This window comes from Acomys russatus, chromosome 27, assembly GCF_903995435.1.
Source record: "Acomys russatus chromosome 27, mAcoRus1.1, whole genome shotgun sequence".
In the NCBI taxonomy this organism is placed as follows: domain Eukaryota; kingdom Metazoa; phylum Chordata; class Mammalia; order Rodentia; family Muridae; genus Acomys; species Acomys russatus.
The window spans coordinates 52,670,238-52,687,480 of record NC_067163.1 but is presented as its reverse complement, the minus strand read 5'-3'; the positions used below and the strand labels follow the sequence as shown (position 1 = coordinate 52,687,480).

General features: G+C 36.7%; 1 protein-coding gene across 6 annotated transcripts in view; it reads right to left on the bottom strand.

The window, feature by feature from the left end:
- Positions 1-17,243, bottom strand: part of Marchf1 (membrane associated ring-CH-type finger 1) — a 455,732-nt gene that overhangs the window by 318,032 nt on the left and 120,457 nt on the right. The window lies entirely within an intron of this gene.

The following is a 17,243-nucleotide window of genomic DNA, read 5'->3' as shown; positions in this document are numbered from 1 at the left end:
AATTACAATAACAGTTATCCGTCCTGTTATTGTTTCACTACACACATCTTCTGTGTTCTAGTCCCGATTGCTTCACTGAACACATCTTCTAAGAGTTCTTTCATTGTGTATAAAAATCATTGCTTCAGAGCTACAGAATACACTCATATTCAAACTGCCTCTGTGTTTGTTTCTGTTTGTCACCCACCTTACCCACCTAGTCTTTGAGGACCCTCATCCCAGGGACCCCCACACCTAGTTGGGATGCTCCGTGGCAACCCACCTGAAGCCTGAGCTGTCCATCCGCTACATCTATGTAGAAGACCTAGGTCCAATCCATGCATGGTCCTTGGTTGGTGCTTCAGTTTCACTGGCCCCTCTGAGCCATGGGTCTCGTGGAGCTCGTGTCACCTGTAGGTCCATTTATTTTTGTCCCCATCTTTCCACTAGACTACCTATGCTTTGGCAAATGTCTGGCTGTGAGTCTCACCATCTGTTTCAAACTGCTGCTGTGCAGAGTCTTTCAGAAGATAATCTTGATAGGCTCCTAACAGTGTCAGGAGTTGGCTGTCTACCAGATCCCTTATGGAGTCTGTTGTCTAGTATGAGTGAGTCATTTGTGGTACCAAAGGGAAGGCTGAGGGAAACTGGTGAAGACAGTTTGACTGAGCAGCAGATTACTGGTTCTTGCTTTTTTGAACACTCCTTGAGATTGTTTAAAGAAACCCTCTTTCATTTAATAAGAAATATATGCATCCAACTAGTTTGCTCTCTTCATAAAGTAAACACTCCCACATTTTAAGTACACTCTGTCTAGTTGCTCATCAGTTTTTAATTGCATTTCTTGAAGTGTGCAAAGTGTAAATAAAATTAGCATCTTTATTTTAAAAAATGAACTGATATCTATGATCAAACATTTTAACCAACATAGCAAATGTTCCACTTTAATTTGCTACTGTTTGAAAAAAAATCAAATTTTTAACTTGAGAATTTTTATAATTTTATTTTTAAATTATAAATAAATTCATGATTTACTATTATTTAAGTACTTATGATGAAATAAAGATTTCATACCTAAAAAGTATAATAATGCGGTCACCAAAGTTATGACATCATTTGTTTTTAGTCTGGAGTGTGTTTGAACACACACTTGACTTCTTATTTCCTCCTCGGATTCTGAGTTAGAATAACTTCATTTGTTGTGTTTTCAATCAAGGTTATACCCCTTTAAGTCCACATTTAATGTCAAATATTTATTGAACCTCTACAACACTGTAGGTACTGAAGGAGACAAAGACTCATTCACAAGAAGACTGTACTCATCTTTTATTAGAGTTGTGTTTTGGCCAAAACCTATTCTAGCAAATTGTAAAGTCAGACTTTTTCAGTCTCTAGTTTTGGGGGATTTTCCTTAAATTAACCACCCATTTCTTCTGAACTTATAGGTCTTACAGAAAATTGGTTTATAAAAATTGTGTTTTCTTACCTGCTATCAACACGCATGATAAAAGCTATTTATATTCTGTCTCTACCTGCCAAAATACACACTACACTAAAAGATGAACTATATTCTTGTTTTCTGCTACAGGTGTGACCATCCTACTTTTAGAATGATTAAGATAGATAATTTAAAGAGCAGAAATACATACTTTATATATACACTGTATCAATAACCATTTACTTTTCCTGTGTTCTGCACTGACATGAACAAACAGAAAAGACAATACGATGCAGCAGAACAGACTAAAAAGCTCACAACTTAAGTTTGATAGGGATACTAAGAGAGAATGTTAACTCTATGAAATGGCAGAGGAGAGAATCACTGCAACTTTGAGAAGGCTTTTATTATAGTAAGGAAGAATGCAAGTGACTAGAAAGAAGCCTGTGATGGCTAAAGGTGCCACCCTTGTATATCTGTATCTCAGAAACTAGGTATTACTTTGATGGCTTGTTCTGTAAAATAGGCATCTGGTGGCTTTATTTACCTTAGAATCAAAACATATTCTTATGTGGGCATTAGGACCTTACAAGAAGCACATTAGAGCAAGTAAATATTGAAAGAGATGAGAACAGGAAGAAGCAGTCCTTATGGGTGTGAAACTGTTATAATTGCACCCAGAATAACGAACGATTTTTACTGTTATTTTAAAATGTTCACACGTTGCGTCACAGTTCAAACATTTTTCTTCAATGTTGATATTAGAGATTCTAGAAATATCATAGGTGACCTAAGAGCATTGATAGGTAAGAGAAATTGATTTGTGAGCCTCTGCAGCCTCCCATCGTTCCTGTGCAGTTCTGGAGCACATGTCAAGTCCTTACAATTAAGAATGCAATGCCAGTCGGAAGGGGAGATAAATTATCAACACTCATAATTAACCCCAAAGCACGTTAAACTGTAAGCATCATTACTGATATATCAGAATGGGAAAGTGATCATTAAGCATTCATGTTAATTACAATTTACCCATTGAACCAAGTTAATACGAGATGCAGCAATGAGCAACTTCTATAGTGATCACAGGAAATTTGGATTTTAACCAAGCATAGTTTTTAATATGCCACTTCAAGCATATATTTAATTTAATCAATGGCACAATAGTGCATTCTCAGTGGATTAAACTGACAACAAATTAAAAATTAAGAAAAAAAAAGGCAAGGCAATTGGGTGTAACTTATAGAGAATAATTTACTTTTAATTTACAAAACATTTACTGAGCACTTTCTTTATGCCAGAAACTGTTCTTAGAATCATTACACAGAAATAAAAGATGCCCAGGCTTTAGTATAAGATGAGGAATAGATGAGTTTAGCTACCCTCATAAGGTAGGATGATAAAAGATGAGCCAGGAGAACCCTGGACACTATGCAAACTTTAAAGAAGAAATTTAAAGTAGCATTAAGTGAAGGAGAAGGTAGACCTAAGGTGACTCTTTAAAGAAACAACATGACTAATGATTATATTGATACTAAATGTATAATCACTCTAAAACCTCTACCCCTACACACAGCACTACTCAACTCTGCAGGACACAATGCGTGCTCTAATCCCTTCAAATGGCACTGTATGACAGACACACTCTGCATTAAACATTAAACGTGTGGTGTACCTTGGCAACCCAGCCTGTAGCCTTGCCTCTCCCACTTTATTCCAATCTAATGCAGTTTAAACACAAAAGCAGAACCTTTCTTCTCTTAGAAAAACAGCTGCCTGCAGCTATTCATATCTCATTTTATCAATTATTTCCTTCCTTACATTTTCTTATTTTGTGTCTTTTTCACTAAAATACAGTTCTGGCTCATCTAAATGTTCCATTTTTAGTTCATATCTGTAAGGGAGAGTGTGTCTTACCTGAATTTAAGAATTGGATATGGCCTTAGTCTAAAACTTTGAGGAGTTTTTTTTTTTTTTTTTTAATTTAAAGTTTATGAGATTTGATTTTATTGGTTAGCAAGTGTGCTATCAAGAACTATTTCTTCTCTTGGTGAGATAGCTCAGCTGGTGAGATGGTGAGATGGCTCAGTTGGCCTGACATCTGAGTTCAATCACCAGAATCTACAGTGACAGCAGAAAATAGGCACCCCAGTTTCCTCTTTGCTCTCCATACATGCCTGGGTTCTATTTCTTTCTCAAACTAGTACGTAAAATCAGAGTTTAAAAAAAATCAACCTAGACTTACTTATCACCTATTGATCATGACCTCCTCAGTATTGAATAATACCACTTGATTTCTACAGTGAAAGAAACAGCTTGTAGATGGAAAGATTCAGAAGTTGGGGATATAGTGTTCTTCCTCACTGGATTGCACAAGTCTGAAAATTAATTCTCATTTCTCAGAAGTGGGTGTTTTAGTGTATTGCACGTGTGTGTGTGTGTGTGTGTGTGTGTGTGTGTGTGTGTGTGTGTGTGTGTAAAGAGTCCCTCTCTGGATAGGAAACAATAAAACAATTTTTTAACTCACACTAACCTGTTTCACTACAGTAGAATGTAGACAAAGCAAAGGACACTTCTTGAGAAATGGAACAACAAACACAATGACCAAATGTCGAGAAAAACAGATCATGGGAAACTAGTACTCAGTGCATACATTTACAGTACAACTCCTACAACCAAGGGAACTTTTCAGAAGAGGAGAAAGACACCGTGTAAGAGTTAGAGGCCCAGGAAATGCTGTTTGTTCACATTACATAAAGATAACAGAGAATCTGTACTCATGATACGTCAACAATATGGCTTAAAAACAGGACCCACACAACAACAACAGCAACAGGCATGTGAGTTGACCTCTCCTCTACGTGAAGAAATAAGACAACCAAGGACTTCTGAGATAGGGAGAAATAGTTGTCCCCAAAGTTAAGCCACCTAATTGATTATTTGATTTCACCTGGTCAGCCCTGAAATCACATACATACAAGCAACATGGAATGACTCAGAAGGATGCATTTATATATTTATGCATTTATACCTATATGTAATAATAACAAAGAAAAAGAGGCTATGATTTGAGAGGAAGTGAGGAAATACATTGAACGAGTGAGAAGAAGGAAATGTAATGGAAAAATGAGGTAATTATATTTTAATTTGAAAACATGGAAGATACCCTTAACAAAAAAGAACAAAGAGAGAAGAAAAACAGAAACAAAGAACCGAAGGAGAATTTTGACATATTTAACATGTAGATGACTAGAACTAGAAAAAAGTAATAGAGTTTAAGGATTATAGAGTACGTTGCTATAATACAGTAGTCAATTGCCTTCCTATATACCTGGATATATCATCAGTGAACAACTGAAATTGAAAAAAAAAAAAAAAAAACCCAAATCATTAGCAGTAATATGTACAAACATAAGTTAACAAAACATTTGTAAGACGTACAGAGAAACTGTAAAACTCATAAAACCAAATTTAAAAAACAAACAAACAAAACCCTTCTAAAGCATATCAATGATAATGCACTTCCATGAATGGGAAGACTTAGTGTTATTAATATGCCATATCTTTCAGTTAGCAGCTACAGATTCAGTGAAACTTCAGCACAGATACAGGTAAGGAGTTGGGTAGGAATTGGCAAATGTATTCTCGAAACTGATGCACAAAGTAAAGTTCTTAGGCAGCCCATCCCAGGACCAAACAATAGCAAAGTCACCGGATGCACAGTTTCTAGTTTTAAAACACTATAAATTTATAGTACACAAGCCGTGTGTTAGAGAAATAATAAACAAATAGATATATTAAATGGTGGAACATAATAGAAGGTCCATAAAAAAAGTCAACCCATCTTTGACAAAGGAGCAAAGGAAACTTGATAGAAAGCTAACACTCTTTTCCCATAATGCCTCTAGACCAACTGAGTATCACATATTAACAGACAAACCAAAACAAAAGATTCTGGGGATAAAGCTTAAGGCTTACACTTTTAAGAATAAAATTTAATTAAAAATGAGTCATAGAAGTAAATATCCAAGCACAACTATTAAACAGAAAACAAACAAACAAACAAACAAACAAAAAAAACCGAGAATAACCTCATGTATTGATCTGTATTGCCTGGAACATTGAAGTCATGCTATCTGAAAGAAAAAACAGGCGATAAGTATGAACTTATTAAAATTACAAACTGCTGCTCTATGAAATACTCATAAAATAGTAAAGACAAGCTAAAGACTGGGAGAAAGTTTTTGCAAACTGGATATGATGTTTAGAATAGTGCCCTAAACATACACACCCTTATTTAAGCTTAATAAGGAGACAATTTTCAAAGAGCAAGTGACATAAACAGACACACCAACAAAGAAGCCATGATACACCTTAAGCTAAGTAACAATCAGATGCCAGTGTAGACTCAAGACTGTCATTGCCTAAAATGGTCGATAATCAGTGCCAACGCTGGACGTAAAGCAACAGACACTCCTTTTCATTTTAAAAATCTTTTGCTGCCATTTATTTAGTATGTGTGTCTGGGAGGGGCCCGACTCATGTGTGAGGACTTCAGAAGGCAGCTTGCAAGAGACTGTATTTTCCTTCTACCAGGTTGGGACTGGGATGGAACTCAGGTCACCGGGCTTGATGGCAAGTGCCTGGACCTGGTGAGCCATCTTGAGGGCCCTGGAAGTATTTTGCCCACATATTTCATAGCCTCCTACGAAGACAAACGTAGCTGCACTGAAAACCCAGCCACTGCATTCGTAGCTGTTTATACAACTGATTCTGAATTTTATGTTGCCCAAAGGTCTACACACAGATATTATCATAGATGATCGCACACAAATGTAATCACCAAAATTAGAAGTGGCAAAGGTATCCACTACCAGGTGAGTAAGTGAAGATTTTGTGGTAGGTTCACATGACAACATGCTGTTCCTAAATAAACAGAAATGAGTTAGCCATAAAAAGGGCATGTGTGTATGCTAAGTGTTATTGCTATATTAAAGAGCTCTAAGCCTCTGTTTGTATTGAATATAGTGCTCAGGGAAGGTCAGAGTTATAGCTACATTGGTGCAGTCAGCGGTCAGACACTGAAACTGTTCTATATGACACCGTTTTATTAGATGCATTACTCCACACGATGAAAATCTCTATACTTTCACAGCTCAAAGTTTTAACTTCCATGTATGCAAATTAGCACATTTAGGTTAGCTATCCTAGGATAAAAAGCAGGCTGAAAAAAAAAAAAATATGAGCTGATAATATAAATGTAGAGGGAAAAGGCTCATTAAAGAAGGTGAGAGAAAATTCTCCGACTGAAGTAGATTTAGAAATGAAATGAACTGAGCCCACGAGGCTAGAGGAAAAGGTATTATATATGAACAGTGCTTCAGTTTACACAGTTGTTCTCCATGGAGAACTCTACTACTACAACATGTAAAAATGATGAGAAAGGATCGAGGAGGGAGAATGCTTTATATTAGACTTGCTGCAATCTCCTATAATTCTAAACTGTTCTAAAATAAAACAGTATTTTAATAGTTAAACTTAGAGTCTAGGGGCACATTTTACTTAAGCAAACAGTTAATGATAAGATGGAGCCATTAAAGGGGTAGGCATTTTCATCAAAAGGCAAATCATAATTTTATAACTTTAATAAACTGTTCAAGAATCTTGATTGAGAGATTTATTGGAAAGAAAAGTGAAAAACAAAGTGAGAAATTTTGAATAAAGGCACTTTTTTTTTTTTTTAATCTTTTGGGAGCTAAATCAATAATCCCAGAAGGCTAGCAGAAAAGTTTGTAGATACCAAGACTGCAGATATGTCAAATTGATATTTTATTCAAACTTTGCAGCAAACCTTCACTTCTTTACTCAAAATAAACCACATTTGCCTCTAGCCTCCCTAAGAAATTCAGGTATTTGGTGAGGAAGAGAAAGTTACAGAATTCAATACAGTACTTTTGAAGGATACTTTTGCTGTGTGAATGAGATACATGCCCCTTCCTTGATATTCTATTTCACAAGGACACAAAGCTGTGTATGTGGAAAAGATGGGTATAATATTAAAGCAAGTGAATTTTTTTTCAGTCTTCTCTTAGAAATACATTGAAAGCTACTGGAATAAAACATGGATATCCATTTTCCCATTGTGAAACATTATGTTATAATACTAAATGTACTTTTGTATAGATTTACTTAGGCATGTAGTACAGTATAGAAGTTCTGATGATAGTAAATTTGATCTCAGGGTTTTATGTTTTGCATTTTTAAAAGTAACTGAACTCTCAGGAGGTTTTGCATAGATGTTTATAATACATAGTGTACCAATCATAAGGAACTTGGTAAAATATGGGTTCTAGAATTTTTTTCTAGTTTCCTTTTTCTTTGTGTGATAAAACATTGTGAATGAAAGCAAGGTGAGGGTGAAAGGGGCTTGTAAGGCTTCCAGTTGTAGACCACAGTCCATCACTGAGGCACCATCTCTACAAAAAACTGAAGCAGAAAAAGCAGAGAGGAACGCTACTTGTGCGCTCACTTCCAGGCTCATACCTAGCTAGCTTTCCTGAACAGCCTAATACTGAAGATTGCCTGTCCAGGCTGTGAAGCTGTCCACAGTGGGCTGTGCCCTCACTCATTAACTATCCAGACAGTCTCCCACAGGGATTTCCACAAGCCACACAATCTGTTGACACTGCTTTCTCAGATGATTCTAAGCTCTCTGTCCTGATGACAAACAGGACACAGATGAAGGTGGTTCCTTTTTGCCTTTTGTGTTGTGTCTCTCCTTGATCATGGAGCATTATTGAAAGGCGATAAATGTGACTGAACAATTTACCATCAAGTATTTCACATATCTTTCGTTCGTCTGCTTAAAACATAGCTTCTATGGGATTTAACTCTTGTATACGTGTGAAGTCAGTGACAGCAACACTTGAAAATGTCAGTGATGGCAAATACATAGCTGCTTTGATATCTAGGTTTACTTTAAGGCCCTTTATCAGTCACACCAATGACATTCTTTTCTGACAAGTTTTGTCAAAATTCAAAATATATATCACTTCCTCTGCCTTACTCAAGTGAAGGTAATAAGTAACTCAATTTCTTCCCGTCTTAATATTACTAGCTGAAATTTTTACTGAATTATTATTTTGAAAAAAAAAAACTTAAATGAAGTTTTAAGTTATACAAAGACAGTCATTATAGTATTTTCATACTTTGTAGCTTTGCGATGTGTTTTATTTGGTCCCTTCTCTATTTCCCCCACCTCTGCATTCTGTTCCAACTTTTGCTTGACTCCCTTTTAATTTCCAAATAATCCATCTTGCTACATTCATGTCCATGGGTCACATCTATTCCATTACCCTACCCCCTATCACCCTTTGGTAAGGTTGCTTCCTCAATCTCAGGGTTTTTTTCTACATCATCTCTTTTTCCTTTCACTTTCCCTCTTTTATCTCTTTCCCCGTTCTCTCTCACCTTCTCTCTCTCCCTTCTCCTCTCTCTCTCTCTCTCTCTCTCTCTCTCTCTCTCTCTCTCTCTCTCTCTCATGGACACACACAATTTGATCTATGTATGTCTCTTGTTGAATTGTATTTGTGTATCTCCAGTTGAATCTGCTTTCCCGCAAACATCTAATTTTAGGTTTTCCTTATAAACAAATAAAAGTTCCATAGTATATATGAACCAGGCCTTCTTTTTCAATTCATATGCTCATCAACATCTAGGCTATTTGTATGTCCTGACCCTTCGAAAACAATTCAGCCATACATGTGAGTGTGCAAATATCCATGTTGAATGAGGGTCCTTCAAGTATACACCCCATAATGGAGTACCTGGCTCCTGTCGCTGTAGACATTGTGTCTGAATAATGACTAGGACATTTACTTCCAAGATGGTTCAGGCTGTTCTGACCCCTAGTGCTCTTTTTCATTTTCCAAAATTGGCTTTGTACTAATTTCTAAAAATATTGACAAGGGTAGCCATCAATAATTTCATTCAAGATATCACACTTTGACCAAAGTGATAGACAAAGTGACTTCCTGCTTTCCTCAGACAGAAGCTGATCCTCTGGAAAGTCACATCCTTGCATTCACTGCTGAATTCATGTCCCTGTGATTTCTCACCCAGCTCTCCAGCCTTGTCATGCGTACTGGGCTATTTCATTAACAGCTCTGCAAGTTCCTGCCCAACACTTAATCTCCTCTGTGTGTCTGATTGTGCTACTTTGTTTATCCTACCTCCTGTATCCCTTAGAAATGGCCATTATCTCTGTCCCACTCTGTTTCCAGAGGCTCTGAATATTCTAAGAAAAGGCAGGGGCTGTTTTCAAATGCATACCTCATTCCCCAGGACTTAAAGATGACAATAGTCATTATTGTTGAACATTAAAATGTCATAAAACTAAGACTGTCAAAATATTAAAAAAAGTTTCTGCATACAAATGAAAACCTCATGACTTATCTTTTAACCTGTACATGAAATATGTATAAGATTACAGTACAATTGAAAAATGGTATGAGAAAAGGATTATTTAATGATGAAATGACAAAAGTAAAAGTTACCTTAATTACAATGTGAAGGTTGGCATCAAACCAGTGCATCTGAGATATATTTAAGAAAAACTATTTGACAGTTGATGCTAAGAGAGAGAAACAAAAGTCTAAATTAAAAATACCAAACATTGTAAAATTCTACTGTCTTCTAATTTATATACATGGATATGTATGTATACATGTACAAATATGCACATTGGAATTGATCTCATGAAAAGCTAAATTTAAGTGTATGAATAGTAACTTCTTTTTTAATTTTAATTTTATTAATTTATTCAGATTACAACTCAATTGTTATCCCATCACTTGTATCCTCCCATTCCTCCCTCCCTCCCGCGCTTTCACCCTATTCCTCTCCCCTAGGTCTAAGGCTGAGGGGGACGTCCACCCCCACTATATGGTCATAGGCTATCAAGTCTCATCTTGGTAGCCTTCTTATTCTTTCTTTGAGTGCAATCAGGCTTCCCCACCAAGGGGAGGTGGCCAAATATGTAGCACCAGAGTTCATGTTGGAGTCAGTCCCCGCTCTTCAAATCATTGTCTGTGAAGAGACACTTGAAGATAAGTTTGACATTTAAAAATGCAATTGTTTTGTTGTAGAGGGATGCAGGCCAAACATGATGAAAGAAGACAACTTTGTTTTTTATACAATAAATTTTTTAAAGTCTTTGCTGGACTTGACATCTTTCCAAAGACTGTCTTGTAGTGACAACCAAATAGTGTTCCATCTCAGAGAATGTTTTTTAAAGTTTTCTAGAAGAGATAAATAGAGCCACAAGAAATAGACAACAAGCCTCAATAAGACATGAGGCTCCACATCCGTACTCCTGAACACATGACTTTAAAAGACATTTGATAGTAGGAAGCATGTTTTCAAACACAGCTTTTAAATCTCCAGGATCAAAAACAAAAAATAAAAAAACAAAACAAACAAACAAACAAACAAACAAAAAAACACTATGACACTCAGAATCTTTCAAAAAATTAACAACTATCAAAACAAGAAAAAAAAAAAAGAACAATATTTTCCATGTATTATAGAAAAACAAAACCTCATGGCATAACAGTTAAGATTATCTATATCCCATCCCTGTATCCTCCCATTCTTCCCTCCCCCCATTTTCCCCTTATTCCCCTCCCCTATGACTGTTCCTGAGGGGGATTACCTCCCCCTGTATATGCTCATAGGGTATCAAGTCTCTTCTTGGCAACCTGCTGTCCTTCCTCTGAGTGCCACCAGGTCTCCCCCTCCAGGGGACATGGTCAAATATGAGGCACCAGAGTACGTGAGAAAGTCATATCCCACTCTCCACAACATTGAGATGTAACAAGAATAAATCAATTAAAAAAATTAAAAAAAAAAAAAGAAGCCATCTCCATAAGGTGGTTCATTGATGCTCATCATCCTCTTTGAGGTAGGCTGGGTGTTGCCAGGAGCTAACCTGTCTCAATGTCAATGTATCATTGAAGTAATAAAAACATTTTAAAATCAAAAAAAAAAAAAAAGATTATCTATATTGAATATGTTTATGCCATACAATGGAAATAAAAGGACCATTAAAATATAATTCACAATACACAAAAGATATGTATAAAAGTTTATATAACAGCCTAGAAGTAAAAAAACAAACAAAAAACAAAGAAGCTTTTTATATCCAGAGAAAAACCATCTATACTGCACCAGAAGGAAAGTAAGAACGAACAGTGTAGTCTAAGGTTCTCACATGGGACATTTGTGACACTTAACTTTTATATTTTATTTCATCAGGAACAGTCTAAGCCTATGAACACTGGGACTAATGAAAGCATAAATTTAGGTTTTGAGCAGTTAAGAGTAAGCAGCAGGGATTTTGTTTGTTTGCTTGTTTGTTTGTTTCTGTGTTTTTTACAAATTTGTTACAGAGATGCTCTGTGACATTTTCATGTTAAGTCCCAATAAGAGAGCATTCCACTAGCTGGACAGACTCAGTGTTGTACATCTAAAAGGTTGCAGAGATCAACCATTGACGTGGGGCTGAAGGGGATGCAATTCCAAAACAAGTTATCTACCTCTAGGGCGTTAACTTTTGCTTTCAATGACCTACAACTCCACCGTCAAATAAAAATACAGATTCTGTATACTTTGCTACTATTGAAGAATTCCACCCACACAGTGTCAGCTAGACAAACCAAGGGATATAGGAACATGCTGACGTCAGAGGTCCTTTTAAAAGTCATCCACCTATTAAGACATTATATATCCCATTTAATAATAAAACACTAGAGCTGATGACATAGTAAAGGCTTCTCAAGTCCAGTGACATGAGGTCAATTCCTGTAACCCATGTAAAGGTGGAGGGAGAGAACTGACTCCATAAAGTTATCGTGTGATTACCACACACGTGCTATGGTTCCTGTACCAACACATACACAACACACCAACACAGATCATGTACTTATGCAAACAATAACGTTAATTATACATTTTAAAATAACAAAAGAATACGACAGCACCAAAGCTGTGACTACTTTACATTTCAATGTTACAAAGCTATATCTGAATCATGTCTTGCTTTAGGTCACGTTTATGTAATGTCTTGTATACACTTTTCTGTTATCATCCATAACTCAATGTGGACCTAAATCCAGAGCTTCCATCTCAGGCAAGGAAGCACACTAGTGGAAAGAATATTGGTATTTGGCATCTTTTGAGATAGTGAACTCTTCTGAGATTAAAAGAGTACAAAGCATTTACATATTTAAATACTAGCTATGCTATAGAAATTCCAGAATTTATTTTAGTTATAAAGTCAGATATCTGAATCCTAATGGTTCATACTCTTTAATGGTCAATTATCTGGCTTTAAAACCTATTCAAGATTTTGGTGAGGTTCGTTAACAATATTATAAATAGGAAAATTAATGGTTTAGAAAGAATTGCCATTTAGTTATTTGTGAAGTGCTTTCTATTTGAAAAGCCACATTATTTAATTCAACCCCATTTTCCATTTCTCTGGCTTTTGTCCAAATATATTCCAGATATACACACTACAGAAGAGAATTACTGTATTTCTGCTGTACAAGCGTATAACCCTTGTGTGCTCTCACAAAAGCACTTCCAAAGTGACAGCATTTACTGTGGCTCGCAGTTCCAGAGCGTCATCTATCACGGCAGGCATGTCATGGTAGCAGGATCTTGAAGCACAAGGCTACATTGCTTCCACATTAGGAAATAGAGAAAGATGAATGCTAGGACTTTGCCCACTTTTTACTGTTATGAAGTTCAGAACCCAAGCCTGGGAAGAGATGTTGCCCCTAGCCGTTAATCTTCTCATCTGAATTAACCCAATCAAGATAGAAACAGCCAAAAACTAGCCCAAGTTAGGTATTCCATACAAAGCATGCCTTGAAGCTTCTCACGTATGGCTCTCTAGATCCTGTCATGCTGGTGATGGGAGCCAACAGATCATCCAAGCCTTGTTGACTAGCTTTGTCTCTGCTGTCATATTACGAGGAACATTTTATATAATACAGAATGGAATCGTACCAAACATTAATCATGACATGAAAAGGAAATTGAAGTGTGTTTCTTTGATGATTATTGCCACAGTTACCCAATGACCTGATGAAGCAAACAGCCATCAAGTAAGAGGGATGGCCAGACTGCAGTTGCTGCATGTTATATTGAAGATCAGAGGAAGATTAAGATGAAACTATATAAGGCAGTTAATGTAACATGAATCATAATATTCTTTATGTGACATTGGGTGGTTTTTCTTCTGAGATATGGCACGGTTTTTATTCATGGTCATATTTAAAAGAACTGTTGTAATGCAGCAAAATTTTCTGTGTGGTTGGGTACAACTAGTGTGTTGTGAAAGGCCTAACCGAGGTAGGTACAAATGATCTCATTAGAATACACATTATATCCCAATATAGTTTGCATTATATCTATTCTGTGCTATCCCGAGGTCAAACTTGTGCCTCTTAAGAATTTTCTTGCTTGTGAGGATGGACGGGGCTTACTCAGAGAACTATAGTCTGTGCCCTCTAAAGGGCTTCACGTTTGAAAGATATGAGGTAAAAAATTAGACTTGAAGAGTTGACTGACTTTCAGAAAGTCACAAACTTCTTTAAAGCACATATACTTGGTGTATATGCTAAATATTTATATATGACTCTGATACGAAATGAAAATACTAGTCACAGGAAGGATATGAATTTGGTATCTGCATTTTCATAATGAAAATTACATTGTTGTTATTATTATTGTTATTATTATTATTATTATTATTATTATTATTATTATTATTATTATCATCATTATATTACTCTACAAAACATCATTGTTAGCATGTGAATCTAGGATCCCTACTTCATAAGAAAGCCAAAGTCAAGAGCAAAAAAATGTTTGGGAGTGTGTTGGAATTATTGCTATCGTGATTTGTTATGTTTAAAACACTACAGTTTTGTTAGCTAACAAACCATTTTAAATATTAGAACTATTGATTAATGTATCAAAAAAGTTCTTTAAGGCATCTGAGAAAACTGGAAAAAAAGGAAGTTTAAAGGAATATTAGCAAAATCAACTACTAGAGTCAGGTGTTTTACTAGGCACAGAAGAGTAAGTTCAAAATGTGTGGTTAGAAGTTACATTATATTCTAGTCCAGGTAAGTATAGGAATCCTGCAGTACGAGGGACGAGCCTTCCCCTGTGAGAAATATGTGCTTTCTGGGGCTGTCTGGGCATGCGCATCACCTGGAAACAACAAGATCGTCTTCCCAAAGGGAAGATGAAGACAGGACTTGATTTGGTTGAAATACGAGGGAATGCTTGATTTTTCCTTTAAACTAATGCTAGCGGATGCTTGAAAGAGAGGAGATGTGGTACCCAAGTAGGAGAGCAGCTGCTCTACAGGCTTGAGGAGAAATCTCAAACTCTCGGTGGAGAGCCATCTTATGTCTGATGTGATCTATCTGAAAATTATGCTTGTCTCCTGTGTAGTAAGCTGCTGGTGTGCTAGTCAACCCATAACAATGCTTCATCTTTAAGTAAAAAATATATATGGTCAGCTATGGGATACCTGTATTCAGAGAGAATAGCCTTTGCTAAACAAACAATCTACACCTCATTTTCAAATGATATTCAACACATTCTGACTTAGAATGCTATTCCAAATACATGGCTACATGCTGTGATATCACTTATCATTTTTTGGCTATTTACTTCTTTAATTTGAGATGACTGTACATTCCCCCTTCCTTTCCTTCATCCAAATACTCACATATACCCCTTCTACTCTCCTTCAAATTAATGGCCTCTCTTTTTTTTCATTATTGCTATTATGTGCATAGCAGTCTGCCTGTATACACACACATTCATAAATCTAACTTTCTCAATGCTTATAATATTGCTGGTATGTATGGTTGCAGGTTTAATCATTAAATCCCTGGAGAAGAGCAACTCTCCCTGCTCCTAGCTTTCCTCAGTTGCCTGTAGTTCTTTGAATAGGATATAATCCTCATTGAACTTGGAATGCCCACTGGTGTCATTTTTATTCAGCTCACAACTGAGCAGCCATATTAGAGGAACTTTATGGGTGTAGCTTCTGCCATTACCAAGAGACACACTTGTAGCCGACTCTTGGATACTCTGGCTTTAAACATTTGTTTTAAAACAATTAAGTCCCTGAGGGGGATTACGTCCCCCTATATATTCTCATAGGGTATCAAGTCTCTTCTTGGCTACTTGCTGTCCTTCCTCTGAGTGCCACCAGATAGGGGAGGGGAATAATGGGAAAATGGGGGGAGGAATGGGAGGATACAAGGGATGGGATAAACATTGAGATGTAACAAGAATAAATTAATAAAAAAAAAGAATTAAAAAATTAAAAAATAAAAAATAAAAAATAAAAAAAAAAATAAAAAACATTCTGAGTGCTGAGAATGAAAAGTGTAAATGCCCTCAAAGCACAGAGTCCTCACAAAATGTAAGTGCAACTGTGCCTATTTCTCCACTGGCCAGTGTCATTCATATCAACAATCCCCACAGGCCAGCTGTCCGTGGTTGATTCTTCTGCTTATGATTTTAAAACTCGCTTTTCACCCGGCTTCAGTTGTTTAGAGTAGACCTTGGATAATTCTCCTAAACTCAAATAAAGGTTTCTTTGCTCTTCAAAAAAACAAAAAAAACCAAAAAACAAAACAAAACAAAAAAAACAATTAAGTCATACTGGGAAGATGAGACATTCTTAAAACTGGAAAGATAAGGTTTTAAATGTTCTTCTTCAACTACTGGTCTTCTCTTCATAGCAGATGGAAAATGGCAATGCTGAAACCTCCCCACGTTTCTATACTAGCTAGTTCTTAAGCATAGGATAATAGTGATGGTTAAAGGTGGGAAGAGAGGCTTTTTCTATACAAAGCCTCTCAGAGACTTTTCTGCTTTCGAAAGTCCACCTAAGATGCAGATAAAAGGTGGCACTCAGAAGAAGGATAGCAGGATACCAAGAAGAGACTTGATACCCTATGAGCATATACAGGGGGAGGAAATCCCCCTCAGGAACAGTCATAGGGGAGGGGAATAATGGGAAAATGGGAGGGAGGGAAGAATGGGAGGATACAAGGGATGGGATAACCACTGAGATGTAACAAGAAATAAATTAATAAAAAAATGTTAAAAAGTAACAAATAATATTTAAAGGCTGGAAGGCTTTCTGAACTAAAGACTAGGATGGCATGCCAGCAATTGAGGTACGCTTTTTCATTATAGCTATTGGGTCATTACAAGTGTCAGGGAAGCTGGGAGAAAGTAATGACGTCATTGTTTGCCTGCATCACCGGAAGTACTCTCCAGTGTACTCATTAGCATAGTGTTGCTGCTGGACATGAAAGCTGAGTATGACAGTAAAAGTCATACTGATGAAACACTTTCAAAGAGATCATAATTGACATTTTATTTTTATTTAAGGCATCCAAACTAAAATTCGGTGTCTTATTTTTAAGTAACGTAAATAGAATTGAGTGAATTTCACAAAAACTACTTCAATTGTCTATGTCTCTCTCTCTCTCTCTCTCTCTCTCTCTCTCTCTCTCTCTCTCTCTCTCTCCCTCTCCTCTCTCTCGCTCTCTCTCTCTCTCTCTCTCCTCCCTCCCCTTTCCCCTTCCTCCCCTCCCTCTTCCTCCTCCCTCTCTCTCTCCTCCCCTCTCTCTCCTTTCCCTCCCTCTTCTCCCTCCCTCTCTCCCTCCCTCTCTCCTCTCCCTCCCTCCCTCTCTCTCTCCTCTCTCTCTCCTCTCTCCTCTCT